Source organism: Stigmatopora nigra, chromosome 18 (genome assembly GCF_051989575.1).
Source record: "Stigmatopora nigra isolate UIUO_SnigA chromosome 18, RoL_Snig_1.1, whole genome shotgun sequence".
NCBI classification, from domain to species: Eukaryota; Metazoa; Chordata; class Actinopteri; order Syngnathiformes; family Syngnathidae; genus Stigmatopora; species Stigmatopora nigra.
In genome coordinates this window covers 1,461,386-1,476,491 of record NC_135525.1, presented here as the reverse complement: position 1 = coordinate 1,476,491, position 15,106 = coordinate 1,461,386, and positions in this window count along the sequence as shown.

Below are 15,106 nucleotides of genomic sequence, written 5' to 3'. Positions count from 1 at the left end.
GAACAGCGAAGAACACCCTACGTCTAGAAACCATTGACTACAGATTCCAGGCCCGACACTAATCAATTACTTGTTGCCCTGCAAATGACTGAAACGTATCTGTCCAAAGTCTTAGGGACAACTGTCAGTTTTGCCTGTATTTAAGACACACTCACTGGTCATTCGACTAGAGTTGCAGTAACATCGCAGTGAACAGGACCCCACTGTAGGAACTCTCACTGTCCACTTTGCAGTCTGGTAATACTTATTTTCTATTTAAATTTATCTCACTCTTTCTTAGCCTGCTCCTGAGTTGTATTTTCAGACCTAACAAACATTTCAGTTTTTTTGCCCTAATGTGCGTTTCATGCACTGAAAATCACGTTTTGGCCAAGTATCATAGTTTTCACTATAACTTAACCTAACCCTAATCCTAACCCTAACCCTAACTTCCATCACTTAGAATGATATCAAATGAAAAACCTACTTAATTTGGATGATTATACACTATATACACAGTAACTATGTGTCACTGACAGTTTGTTTTGAAGCGGGGGAACATTTCAGTTTTTATTGCCTTAATGTGCATTTCATGCGCTGAAAATCACGTTTTGGCCATGTATCATAGTTTTCACTATAACTTAATTTCTATCACTTAGAATGATGCCAAATGAAAAACTTACTTGAATTGGACAATTATACACTATATACACAGTAACTATGTGCCTCTGACAGTTTGTTTCGCAGCAGGGGAACATTTCAGTTTTAATGCCTTAACGTGCGTTTCATGCGCTGAAAATCACGTTTTGGCCAAGTATCATAATTTTCACTATAACTTAATTTCTATCACTTAGAATGATGCTAAATGCAAAACTTACTTGAATTGGACGATTTTACACTATAAACACAGTAACTATGTGCCTCTGGCAGTTTGTTTCGCAGCAGGGGAACATTTCAGTTTTTATTGCCTTAACGTGCGTTTCATGCGCTGAAAATCACGTTTTGGCCAAGTATCATAGTTTTCACTATAACTTAATTTCTATCACTTAGAATGATGCTAAATACAAAACTTGCTTGAATTGGACTATTTTACACTATATACACAGTAACTATGTGTCTCTGACAGTTTGTTTCGCAGCAGGGGGACATTTCAGTTTTTATTGCCTTAACGTGCGTTTCATGCGCTGAAAATCATGTTTTGGCCGAGTATGATAGTTTTCACTATAACTTAATTTCTATCACTTAGAATGATGCTAAATGAAAAACTTACTTGAATTGGACGATAATACACTATATACACAGTAACTATATGTCTTTGACAGTTTGTTTCGCAGCAGGGGAACATTTCAGTTTTTATTGCCTTAACGTGCGTTTCATGCGCTGAAAATCACGTTTTGGCCAAGTATCATAATTTTCACTATAACTTAATTTATATCACTTAGAATGATGCCAAATGAAAAACTTACTTGAATTGGACAATTATACACTATATACACAGTAACTATGTGTCTCTGACAGTTTGTTTCGCAGCAGGGGAACATTTCAGTTTTTATTGGCTTAACGTGCGTTTCATGCGCTGAAAATCACGTTTTGGCCAAGTATCATAGTTTTCATTATAACTTAATAACTTATAACTTAGCCATTAGAATGATGCCAAATGAAAAACTTATTAAATTATAAAATTTGATGATATTACACTATGTATAGAGAGACATTTGTGTCTCTGACAGTTTTACACAGTTTTACAAGTTATGACTCCAGACTCTTAATTTACAATTCTGCCTTTATGGATACATTGCATCACCACCCCCTGAGTGGATCACTTACCTCTCACTGTCTTTCACTTACCTTCATTCAGCATGTAGGTGTCAGATCACCTTGTACCTAATGTCTATTCATATTACCTCACCCGAAGTTATTACACAGAAGGGATTGTGTTGTGTTACCCCAAGTTCAGAGTCCCAACGGATGTGGGAAACTTACAGCGTCTGTCTGCCAGAGAGCAGCAGCTGGAACCGATTGTGACCAGGGTGGCATGGGTCCCTGATCATGTCCCTGGCTCTGCTGAGGTAACGAGTGCTGGCAATGTCTTCCAGTGAGGGCAGAGTAGCCGACGTTCTTCTGCGTAGTGGTGATACCTTTCTAAATAGCCTTTTTGTCTGCTGCCGTTCTTCCCGCGTACCACCAAATGTGCTTTTTATGTGCTGATAAGCACGTTTTGGTCGAATATGAAAGTTTCCAAGTGTGCACTTGACCCTGGATGACCTGGAGAGTGACAGTTACTCCTGAAGTTGAACCTCTTTTCATCGCACAATACAAGGAAAAAATTGCAAACCCTGTTAGCCAGCCTTTCTTATATTTCTCGAGGCGAACAAACAATTGCAAGGCCAACTAGTTAGCCTTTCTTACATTCCACGATCTTTTAATTCAATTGTAAAACCAGTTTGGCTAGTCTACCTTGCATTCTACGATCTGAAAAAACAAAGTTAAACCAGTATGACCACATGGTGCGACAAGAATAAACAATTATTAAGCCAGTTAGCCAGTCCATCCCACAATTTCCTCCTTTTGTGTCTGTGAAAATATCGAAATATTGAAGTGGCTGTTTCCATGAGCCAGAGAAGAACCAGTCAAGCCATCCTCGTTGTGGACCCGGATCTCCGGTCACAGCTCTCTGCATGTTCCTAATAGCCTGCAGGGCATCATGGACCGAGCAGGACATGCCGGCAGGGATGAAGGGGCAGCACGAGTCTCCCACCATGAAACACACACAGCCCCGCTGGGTGGCCACTCCGTCAAGAGCAGGGCAGCCCTGGAAAATCACTTGGGCCATAGCGGCTACCCAGCCTGACTGATGCGCCGACACAGGCCCGGAACCTGCCTTCAATGGTCTTCAAATGCAGGGCGTTCCTTGCCGCTCCCACTCAAGGGAACTGAGCCATTAGGATTTTGGATGAGACTGACCAGCATTTGTGTTTGAGGGACACATCCGAGCCACACACTGGATCATGGTCGTGAGCTCCGTCAATAATGTGCCCAAATGGAGGTCATTGATTCGGGAATAACAGAACTTCTGAAGATCCCAAGATGATTATTTTTATACATAATAATCAAAAATACATCCCCATCGTCAATGGATACAATTTTTCGGGTAAATTCACCAACCAGAACAGACTGGGCCTGGTTCTAATACAACCACTATTTTAATCGCAGAATGCCTGTTTTGGACACTGTTTATGGTGGGAAAATAGCTCCAGAACCATCCTGGATCATTATTTTTACACAGAATAGTGAAAATACATCCATCAACACATTCAACACTAATTATGGGTAGAAGCACCAACCAGAAACCACTGGGCCTGGTTCTAATACGACCTCTTTTTTTAATCGCAAAATGCCTGTTTTGGACAATGTTTATGGTGGGAAACATTATTTTTATAGAAAATAGTGAAACTACATCCACCCACTCAATCAACACAAATTCTGGGTAAATACACCAACCAGAACCGATTGGGCCTTGTTCTAATACAACCACTATTTTTATCGCAAAATGTTTTGGACACTATTGACGGTGTGAAATATTCCCAGAACATCCCTGCATCTTTAATTTTACACATAATAGTGAAAATGCATCCATCCACACAATTGACACTAAATCTGGGTAAAAGCGGCAACCAGAACCGACTGGGCCCGGTTCTAATTCAACCACCGTGCAAAATAAAGATCCATTGGAGGTTTTTGATTCTTGTGTAAAAAAAGCCCCAAAACATCCCTACATGATTATTTTTAAACAGAATAGTAAAATATACATCCCCATCCTCTTTGGACACAAGTTTCGGATATAAACAGCAACCAGAACCGAGACTACCCAGTTATAATGCAACTATCCATCGTTCCTGCCTGCCTAAAATCTGCCACCATCATTCCTGTCCCCAAAAAGGCCAACCATCTGCAGCTTGAACAATTACAGGCCTGTTGCTCTCACGCCTGTGATCATGAAGTGCTTTGAAAAGTTGGTGGCCCGACACATCAGAAGGACAATCCCCCCCTCAGTTGACCCTCACCAGTTTGCTTATAGAGAAAACAGGTCCACTGAGGAGGCTATCGCTGTGGCTCTTCACACAGCACTGAGCCACCTGGAGCACCGGGGGAACTATGTGACGATGCTTTTCATAGACTATAGCTCAGCCTTTAACACCATCAAGCCGGACATCCTGAAGGACAAACTCTACCACCTTGGACTATCCTCTTCAATCTGCTGCTGGGTAAAGAACTTCTTGACTGGTCGACCACAAACTGTCAGAATGGGTCCACACCTCTCTTCCGCCATTACACTGAACACTGGCTCACCACAAGGCTGTGTACTGAGTCCTGTCCTGTACTCCTTGTACACATACGACTGCACACCAGCCCACCAGTCAAACTCTATCATCAAATTCGCCGATGACACCACTGTGATCGGACTCATCTCAGGCGGGGATGAGTCAGCTTACAGAGACGAGGTCGACAAACTGTCTTCTTGGTGCTCGGCGAACAATCTTACACTAAATACCGCAAAGACTAAAGAAATAATCCTGGACTTTCGCAAGCGCAGCACAGACCTGGCCCCACTCCTCATTAACGGAGTATGTGTAGACAGGGTCCAATCCTTCAAATTTCTGGGAGTCCACGTCACGGATAGGCTCTCCTGGTCCACAAACACCACAGTGTTAGTAAAGAAGGCCCAGAAACGACTCCACTTTCTCAGGGTACTGAGAAGGGACAAATTGGACACCAAGCTTCTGGCAACCTTCTACAGAGCCACTGTGGAGAGCATCCTGACTTACGGCATTACAGTGTGGTATACCGGAAGCACGGCAGCAGACAAAAAAGCCATACAGAGGGTGATAAACACTGCCCAGAAGATCGTCGGCTGCTCTCTGCCATCACTAGAAGACATTGCCAACCCCCGATACCTTAGAAGAGCCGGGTCCATTGTTGGAGACCCATGCCACCCTGGACACGGCCTGTTCCAGTTGCTTCCATCTGGCAGACGCTACAGGTCCTACAAAGCACGGACAAACAGGCTCAAGGACAGCTTTTTCCCAACAGCCATCAGGTCTCTGAACCTGCAGCAACACGTGACGTGACGACTACACATATCCCTACTATGAAATTAAGTCAAGTCGAAATGGAGTAACAGGAAGGTCGTTTGGCGCAGATCTGCCTTCCAAAGGCTGACTGAGGGAGGGTAAGTATAAAGACTGAGAGGTAAGTGATCCACCTTATTCTTGTTGGCATCGGTGAGGCATCTTGCAGTCGCCGCAAAATGGCGCTCAAGGCGGAGAGCTAACAAGTATGAATATGTCATAAATAAATGTCATAAATGTGTCTGGCCTGGAAAGACGAACTTGTGGTGAAGCACTATACAATTTCGTCATACGCTGCTGAGGGTATGATGACTACTAAGCTTTTTGTCAAGTCAATGATGACGTCAATGCCTATGTCTGATTTTCATTTTTTTTATTTTTTCAACTACTATTTTTTATCGCAAAATGCATGTTTTGGAGACTATTTATGGTGGTAAATACCCCTAGAACCATCCTGGATCTTTATTTTTAGACAGAATAGTGAAAATACATCCACCTACACAATCAACACTAACTCTGGGTAAAAGCACCAACCAGAACCGACTGGGCTTGGTTCTACTACAACCACCATGCAAAATAAAGTGCCCAAATGGAGGTCATTTATTCGGGCATAGAAGAACTTCTGAACATCCCTAGATGATCATTTTTATACAGAATAGTCAAAAATACAACCCCATTCCTATTGGACACACGTTAAGGGGGTATACACAAACCAGAACCGACTGGGCCTGGTTCTAATACAACCACTATTTTTGTCGCAAAATGCATGTTTTTGACACTATTTCTGGTGGGAAATAGTCTCAGAACATCCCTGGATCTTTATTCTTACAGAGAATAGTGAAAATACATCAAACCCACACAATCGACACTAATTGTGGGTAAAGCACCAACCAGAACCGACTGGGCCTGGTTCTAAACAACCACTTGTAAATAAAGTGCCCAAATTGAGGTCATTGATTAGGGCATAACAGAACTTCTGAACATCCCTAGAATATTATTTTTATAAAGAATAATAAAAAATACATCCCCATAATCATTGGACACAATTTCTGGGTAAAAACACGAACCAGAACCGACTGGGCGTGGTTCTAATACAACCACTACTTTAACCGCAAAATGCCTGTTTTGGACACTGTTTGTGGTGGGAAATAGCTCCAGAATCATCCTGGATCATTATTGTTATACAAAATAGTGAAAATGCATCCACTCACACAATAAACACAAATTCTGGGTAAAAGCACCAACCAAAACCGACTGGGCCTGTTTCTAAACCACCACTTGTAAATAAAGTGACCAAATGAAAGTAATTCATTCGGGCATAAACGAACTTCTGAACATCGCTAGATGATTACTTCTATACAGAATAGTCAAGTATACATCCCCATCATAATTGGACACAAGTTTCGTATACAAACACCCACCAGAACCGACTGGACCCTGTTATAATGCAGCCACTATTTTGTATCGCAAAATGCATGTTTTGGACACTATTTATGGAGGGAAATAGCCCCGGAACTGTCCTGGATCTTTATTTTTAGACAGAATAGTGAAAATACATCTACCCACACAATGGATACTATATCTGGGTAAAAGCACCAACCAGAACCGACTGGGCCTGGTTCTTAAAAACCACCACTTGTAAATAAAGTGCCCAAATTGAGGTCATTGATTCAGGCGTAACAAAACTTCTGGACATCCCTAGATGATTATTTTTATACAGAATAATCAAAAATACATCCTTATCATCATTGGACACAATTTCAGGGTAAAAACACCAACCAGAATCGCCTGGGCCTGGTTCTAATACAACCACTATTTTAATCGCAAAATGCCTGTTTTGGACACTTTTTTTGGTGGGAAATAGCTCCAGAATCACCTAGAATGATGCCAATGAAAGACTTACATGGATAGGACGATTTTACACTATATACACAGGAACTATGTGTCTCTGACAGTGCGTTGGCAGCAGGGGAACGTTTCAGTTTTTATTGCCTTAATGTGCTTTTCATGGCCTGACAATCACGTTTTGGCCAAGTATGATTGTTTTCATTGTAACTTAATTTCTATCACTTTGAACGATGCCAAATAAAAAACTTACTTGAATTGGACGATTTTACACTATATACACAGTAACTGTGTCTCTGACAGTTTGTTTGGCAGCAGGGGAACTTTTCAGTTTTTATTGCCTTAATGTACTTTTCATACCCTGAAAATCACGTTTTGGCCAAGTATGATTGTTTTCATTGTAACTTAATTTTTAGCAATGAGAATAATGCCAAATGGATAACTTACTTGAATTGGACGATTTTACACTATATACACAGTAACTATGTGTCTCTGACAGTTTTTTTGGCAGCAGGGGAATATGTAAGATTAGACAAAGTATCTTTGCAAATGCTTGTTCATATTGTATACGTTTTTGTGAGTATAACAGCATTGTAGTCATCCTTACGGCTGACATAGCAGCATAAACACCCAACTGTCTGACTGAATAAACAATCTTAGTCTTGTGATTGGGGTGACATGTCAGCACAAATATTCAACTGTCTGACACTTTTACTTTTACTTTTTGCCCTGCAAATGACTCAAATGTATCTGTCCAAAGTCCTAGTGACAACTGTCAGTTTTTCCTGTATTTAAGACACACACACTGGTCATTCGACTAGAGTTTCAGGAACATCGCGTTGAACAGGACCCTACTGTAGGAACTCTCACTGTCCACTTTGCAGTCTGGTAATAAACCAATTGGTCCGGGACCAATGAAAGTAGAACAAGAATTAGCAAAGTCATTATAGTCTTGGTCTGTTAATAGAGTCAGGGACTTAACTAAGACAAAGTCAGGGACTTTTGGTCTTTGTGTGTTCAGAGATATTGGGTTAATCACAAAGTGGATATCAATTTCGGGTAATTTAGAAAATAATTGTTGTTTAAACTATTAAGTAAGTGATTAATATGGGTCAGAAAGCAACAAAAGGGATGGGTTTATTGTCAGACTGCAAAATGAAAATCGGAGAGTTACCGGGACGAGATATCATGGTCCAGCTTGGGCTAAGCCTAGTGGCCACCCAAAATGGCCTCCGACCCAGGGAATTACAGACCAAAAATATCTTCCACACCACCACATCTAACAGCTTCTACTCTCTCGACATTGTCGGGAATGATTCTGCCAAGGTAGCTGAAAGTCTAAGAGAACAGTCTGAAGATATCTGCCCAGCAGCCCCAGTACAGGAACAACAAACATGGCCATTACATGTCACCCTGAAGTTCATGGGAGACCCGACGACAAGTGGTTAAACCAATTCTCACAGTTGCCCACTCAACGAATCATAATTAACCACGTATATGCAACTGACCTAATGGACAACCCATTGCCCCCCGGACACATTGCCTATGGGGATGGATCATCATCAAAAACCCTGGATGGAGAAAAACACAACGTATATGCCGTGGTGACTCAAAAAGACAACCTCAAGACAGGACGACTCCCCGGCGACTGGTCTGCACAAGCCGCAGAAATAGTGGCACTGACAGAGGCATGTAGACTATTCCTAGAACAAGACGTGACGGTGGAAAGACACAGCCCAATCCCTGCTGAATTCCTAAGAGAAATGCAAAATCATTCCCCAGAAAAAGAGAAACTGCAATGGGAAACAGAAGGAGCCACTCAACACAATAACGGACTCTATGCAGTAGAAAACAAGCCATGCGTGACACGATCATTGTTTGAAGTAATTGCCAAATTGAGCCATGGGAGGAGCCATGTCTCAACAGGAGGGATGATCAGTACAGTACAACAAACAATGCATGTTCCCAGAGGTCTCCAAACTTACTTCAATTATTTTGCAGGAACTGTCTAAACTGCTGTAGACACAACTCTCAAGGCAATGAACAACCCAAGCATGGAACAAGGCAAACAGGAACATATCCCTTCGAGCTTCTGAACATGGATTTCATCAAACTGAACCAAAGTGCTGGACTCGTCGAACAAACCATTAGAACAGTAAAACTCAGACTCAGAAAAACCATGGAAGATACAGGAAAACCATGGCAAGAATGCCTGAGCCTGGTAGAAACGTACATGAGAATCATTCCAACAGCACAGGGATGCACACCATTTGAGGCAGTGAACGACAGACCCTTCCACTTAACAATGTGGGAAAAAGATCTGGTGGTAGAAGAGAAAAGAGAAACAGATTCCCTCACTAAGTGGTTATGCAAAATGTTCCAAGAAAGAACTGTGATGAATGCAAAATAATCTGCCGACATCTTCTCTGTCTCCCACAGAGGAGGTCCTGTCCCCAGGAGACCTGGTACTCGTCAAGGTGATAAAAAGAAAGTGCTGGTCTTCTCCACGTTGGGACGGACCTCACCGTGTGATTTTGGCCATCATCATCACCGCTCTGTGTTCAACCACATGGGGGGAACGTACCAGAACCTTGGTACATTCCCACTGGAGGAGAATGCCCCACTAGCTGGTTCAGGAAACGATCAGGGACCCCAGATCTGCATCCCATTAACCAAGACACCAATCGTCGTTCAAGTCCCTTTGCTCAGCCTACAGCTTACTCACTTGGGATTATACGGGACTGACTCCAGTTATTTTTATTGGTACCTACAAGCTCCCAGAGTCTGAGTGGTCTGTCCGGACACCTTGGACCAGGTCCTCCTCCATACAGGCTACAAAACCATCACATGGCCCCTTTCCAAAGAAGCTACCACCATGACCGCTAACTTCACCAAGTTAGCCACCACCATCAAAGATGGTAAACATATGCTAGACCTTACGACCAATATCCAACAAAAAGGCTGCATCAACCTATGCCTCCGACCGGACCGACCAGGAAAAGGCCCCCTCTTTACTATCACCATCCGCACTACTAGTCCAGCCATGGTCCCAAAAGTGATTGGTGTGAACCCCTTCGTACAACCATCCGCCACACGCCTACTCAAAATCCGTCCGGCAGGAACACCTAAGCCTGAGTAGATACACCTTATTCTCGCCCATGTCCAAACACAGCAAGAAAACGACTACAACCCGATGATGAGGAACAGTTGGTACAGATACACCGCACTCACAGCCCGCGCCACAACCAATGATTTGTTATGTCTGTTCCCTCATGCCTACTGCCGTAGCCCAACCACAGCTATGGTCCAACCGACAGAACGAAGAACTCGCCAACCTCACCTACAACTGTATTCTGGGTAATCTGAGAGAATCCTTCCAGCAAAGCTCGACCGCCTACATACCATGGTCGCAGTACCATTAGCAGCTACAGTCAATACCGCAACGTATGTCCAGTGCAACAACCGAACAGACTGTTATCCATCCTGTTTCAACTTCAGCGGACCGGATCCGAAGACCCCTTTGGACCAAGTTCACGTCACCAGGTGCGCGGAGGTCAGACACATTTCTTCCCAATCATGGACAGTACTGGACCAAATATGGTGGCTCTGCGAATGGCAAGTGTCTATGATCATCCCCACCAATACAACTGGGCTCTGTGTCCCTACATCTGCATCCGAACACACGTACGTTCTAACAGCAGACTCGATTCCAACTGTCGACGCCAACCCACATCTGCCCACCAGGCGTCAACGACGGAGCTTTGATTTCTTCCCCCATGATTCAGTTTGGGGCTCGGATGTCCCCCTCTAATACAAACACTGGTCAGTCTCCTCCAAAATCATGACCGCGGTGTTCCCCAGGGTAGGAACAGCGAAGAACACCCTACGTCTGGAAACCATTGACTACAGATTCCAGGCCCGACACTAATCAATTACTTGTTGCCCTGCAAATGACTGAAAGGTATCTGTCCAAAGTCTTAGGGACAACTGTCAGTTTTGCCTGTATTTAAGACACACTCACTGGTCATTCGACTAGAGTTGCAGTAACATCGCAGTGAACAGGACCCCACTGTAGGAACTCTCACTGTCCACTTTGCAGTCTGGTAATACATATTTTCTATTTAAATTTATCTCACTCTTTCTTAGCCTGCTCCTGAAGTTGTATTTTCAGACCTAACAAACATTTCAGTTTTTTTGCCCTCATGTGCGTTTCATGCGCTGAAAATCACGTTTTGGCCAAGTATCATAGTTTTCACTATAACTTAACCTAACCCTATGTTACGATCGCCGCCGCTTAGTACGACGCGATCGTGGAGGCGAAGTTGAACCCAGATGCAGAGTCGCCGAAGGAATGGAAAGGTGAGGCAGATCTGTAGCTCTTGTAGGTTGATTTAATAAACGGGATAACATAACTTAAACAGCTCAGCTTGACCACTCATTACAAACGAAAGTACATGCGGCGTGGCGTCAAATGGAAACAGCAATAACTACCAGGATTAACAGGAAACGAAACCAAAACTTAACCAGTACTACACCAGAACGAAAACAGACGATCCAACCGCGTCCACAGAAAGTCACAATGCTTAAATACCAAAAATAATCCAATCACGTAATTAGCCACGGCTGATAACTACCGTGACGTCATGTCAGGAGAGGCGATCCAGCGACTCCTGACAGTACACCCCCTCTAAGGGACGGATTCTAGACGTCCCAAGGTCAATTACAACATGAGAAACGGGAACAAGCAGGGAGGGTGGGTGGGAGATCTAGAATTGTCCGGTGGTCTTCCACACAAACCCAAGAACAGACGGAGAGGTCGCTCCGGCGGGCGTCCGCGCCAGCCAGAAACGAGACAAGTCAGTGGCAGGTCTGGCGGGCGTCCGTGCCGGTCAGAAACAAGACGGGGCAGAGGCAAGTCTGGCGGGCGTCCGTGTCGGCCAGAAACAAGACGAGGCTGTGGTCGATCCGGTGGGCGTCCGCGCCGGCCAGAAACGAGACGAGTCAGTGGCAGGTCTGGCGGGCGTCCGCGCCGGCCAGAAACGAAACGAGGCTGAGGTCGATCCGGCGGGCGTCCGCGCCGGCCAGAAACGAGACGAGGCGGTGGTCGATCCGGCGGGCGTCCGCGCCGGCCAGAAACAAGACGAGGTTGTGGTCGGTCCGGCGGGCGTCCGCGCCGGCCAGAAACGAGACGAGGCAGTGGTCGATCCGGCGGACGTCCGCGCCGGCCAGAAACGAGACGAGGCAGTGGTCGGTCCGGCGGGCGTCGGCCAGAAACGAGACGAGGCTGAGGTCGATCCGGCGGGCGTCCGCGCCGGCCAGAAACGAGACGAGGCTGTGGTCGATCCGGCGGGTGTCCGCGCCGGCCAGAAACGAGACGAGGCAGTGGTCGGTCCGGCGGGCGTCCGCGTCGGCCAGAAACAAGACGAGGTTGTGGTCGATCCGGCGGGCGTCCGCGCCGGCCAAGAACGTGACGAGGCTGTGGTCGATCCGGCGGGCGTCCGCGCCGGCCAAGAACGTGACGAGGCTGTGGTCGATCCGGCGGGCGTCCGCGCAGGCCGGATACAAGACGAGGCTGAGGTCGATCCGGCGGGCGTCCGCGCCGGCCAGAAACGAGACGAGGCAGTGGTCGGTCCGGCAGGCATCCCAGCTGGTCCCTTAAGTCTTTGCCAAACTGCCTGCCTTCAGGAAATATTAGAAGTTTAGTACGGTCGGGCACCTTACCCTGTTTGCTCGGGGGGTGCTCGGTCCTGTTTCAACTTCAGCGGACCGGATCCGAAGACCCCTTTAGACCAAGTTCACGTCACCAGGTGTGCCGAGATCAGACACATTCCTTCCCAATCATGGACAGTACTGGACCAAATATGGTGGATCTGCGAATGGCAAGTGTATATGATCATCCCCACCAATACAACTGGGCTCTGTGTCCCTACATCTGCATCCGAACACACGTACGTTCTAACAGCAGACTCGATTCCAACTGTCGACGCCAACCCACATCTACCCACCAGGCGTCAACGACGGAGCTTTGATTTCTTCCCCCATGATTCAGTTTGGGGCTCGGATGTCCCCCTCTAATACAAACAATGGTCAGTCCCCTCCAAAATCATGATGGCGGTGTTCCCCAGGGTAGGAACAGCGAAGAACACCCTACGTCTGGAAACCATTGACTACAGATTCCAGGCCCGACACTAATCAATTACTTGTTTCCCTGCAAATGACTGAAACGTATCTGTCCAAAGTCTTAGGGACAACTGTCAGTTTTGCCTGTATTTAAGACACACTCACTGGTCATTCGACTAGAGTTGAAGTAACATCGCAGTGAACAGGACCCCACTGTAGGAATTCTCACTGTCCACTTTGCAGTCTGGTAATACATATTTTCTATTTAAATTTATCTCACTCTTTCTTAGCCTGCTCCTGAAGTTGTATTTTCAGACCTAACAAACATTTCAGTTTTTTTGCCCTAATGTGCGTTTCATGCGCTGAAAATCACGTTTTGGCCAAGTATCATAGTTTTCGCTATAACTTAACTTAACCTAACCCTAACCCTAACCCTAACCCTAACCCTAACCCTAACCCTAACTCTAACCCTAACCCTAACCCTAACTTCCATCACTTAGAATGATATCAAATGAAAAACCTACTTAATTTGGACGATTATACACTATATACACAGTAACTATGTGTCACTGACAGTTTGTTTCGCAGCAGGGGAACATTTCAGTTTTTATTGCCTTAATGTGCATTTCATGCGCTGAAAATCACGTTTTGGCCAAGTATCATAGTTTTCACTATAACCTAATTTCTAGCACTTAGAATGATGCAAAATGAAAAACTTACTTGAATTGGACAATTATACACTATATACACAGTAACTATGTGCCTCTGACAGTTTGTTTCGCAGCAGGGGAACATTTCAGTTTTTATTGCCTTAACGTGCGTTTCATGCGCTGAAAATCACGTTTTGGCCAAGTATCATAGTTTTCACTATAACTTAATTTCTAGCACTTAGAATGATGCCAAATGCAAAACTTACTTGAATTGGACGATTTTACACTATATACACAGTAACTATGTGCCTCTGGCAGTTTGTTTCGCAGCAGGGGAACATTTCAGTTTTTATTGCCTTAACGTGCGTTTCATGCGCTGAAAATCACGTTTTGGCCAAGTATCATAATTTTCACTATAACTTAATTTCTATCACTTAGAATGATGCTAAATGCAAAACTTACTTGAATTGGACGATTTTACACTATATACACAGTAACTATGTGCCTCTGACAGTTTGTTTCGCAGCAGGGGAACATTTCAGTTTTTATTGTCTTAACGTGCGTTTCATGCGCTGAAAATCACGTTTTGGCCAAGTGTCATAATTTTCACTATAACTTAATTTCTGTCACTTAGAATGATTCTAAATGAAAAACTTGCTTGAATTGGACGATTTTACACTATATACACAGTAACTTTGTGTCTCCGACAGTTTGTTTCGCAGCAGGGGAACATTTCAGTTTTTATTGCCTTAACGTGCGTTTCATGCGCTGAAAATCACGTTTTGGCCAAGTATCATAGTTTTCACTATAACTTAATTTCTATCACTTTGAATGATGCTAAATGCAAAAGTTACTTGAATTGGACGATTTTACAATATATACACAGTAACTATGTGCCTCTGACAGTTTGTTTCGCAGTAGGGGAACATTTCAGTTTTTATTGCCTTAACGTGCGTTTCATGCGCTGAAAATCATGTTTTGGCCGAGTATGATAGTTTTCACTATAACTTAATTTCTATCACTTAGAATGATGCTAAATGAAAAACTTACTTGAATTGGACGATTTTACACTATATATACAATAACTATGTGCCTCTGACATTTGTTTCGCAGCAGGGGAACATTTCAGTTTTTATTGCCTTAACGTGCGTTTCATGTGCTGAAAATCACGTTTTGGCCAAGTATCACAATTTTCACTATAACCTAATTTCTAGCACTTAGAATGATGCAAAATGAAAAACTTACTTGAATTGGACAATTATACACTATATACACAGTAACTATGTGCCTCTGACAGTTTGTTTCGCAGCAGGGGAACATTTCAGTTTTTATTGCCTTAACGTGCGTTTCATGCGCTGAAAATCACGTTTTGGCCAAGTATCA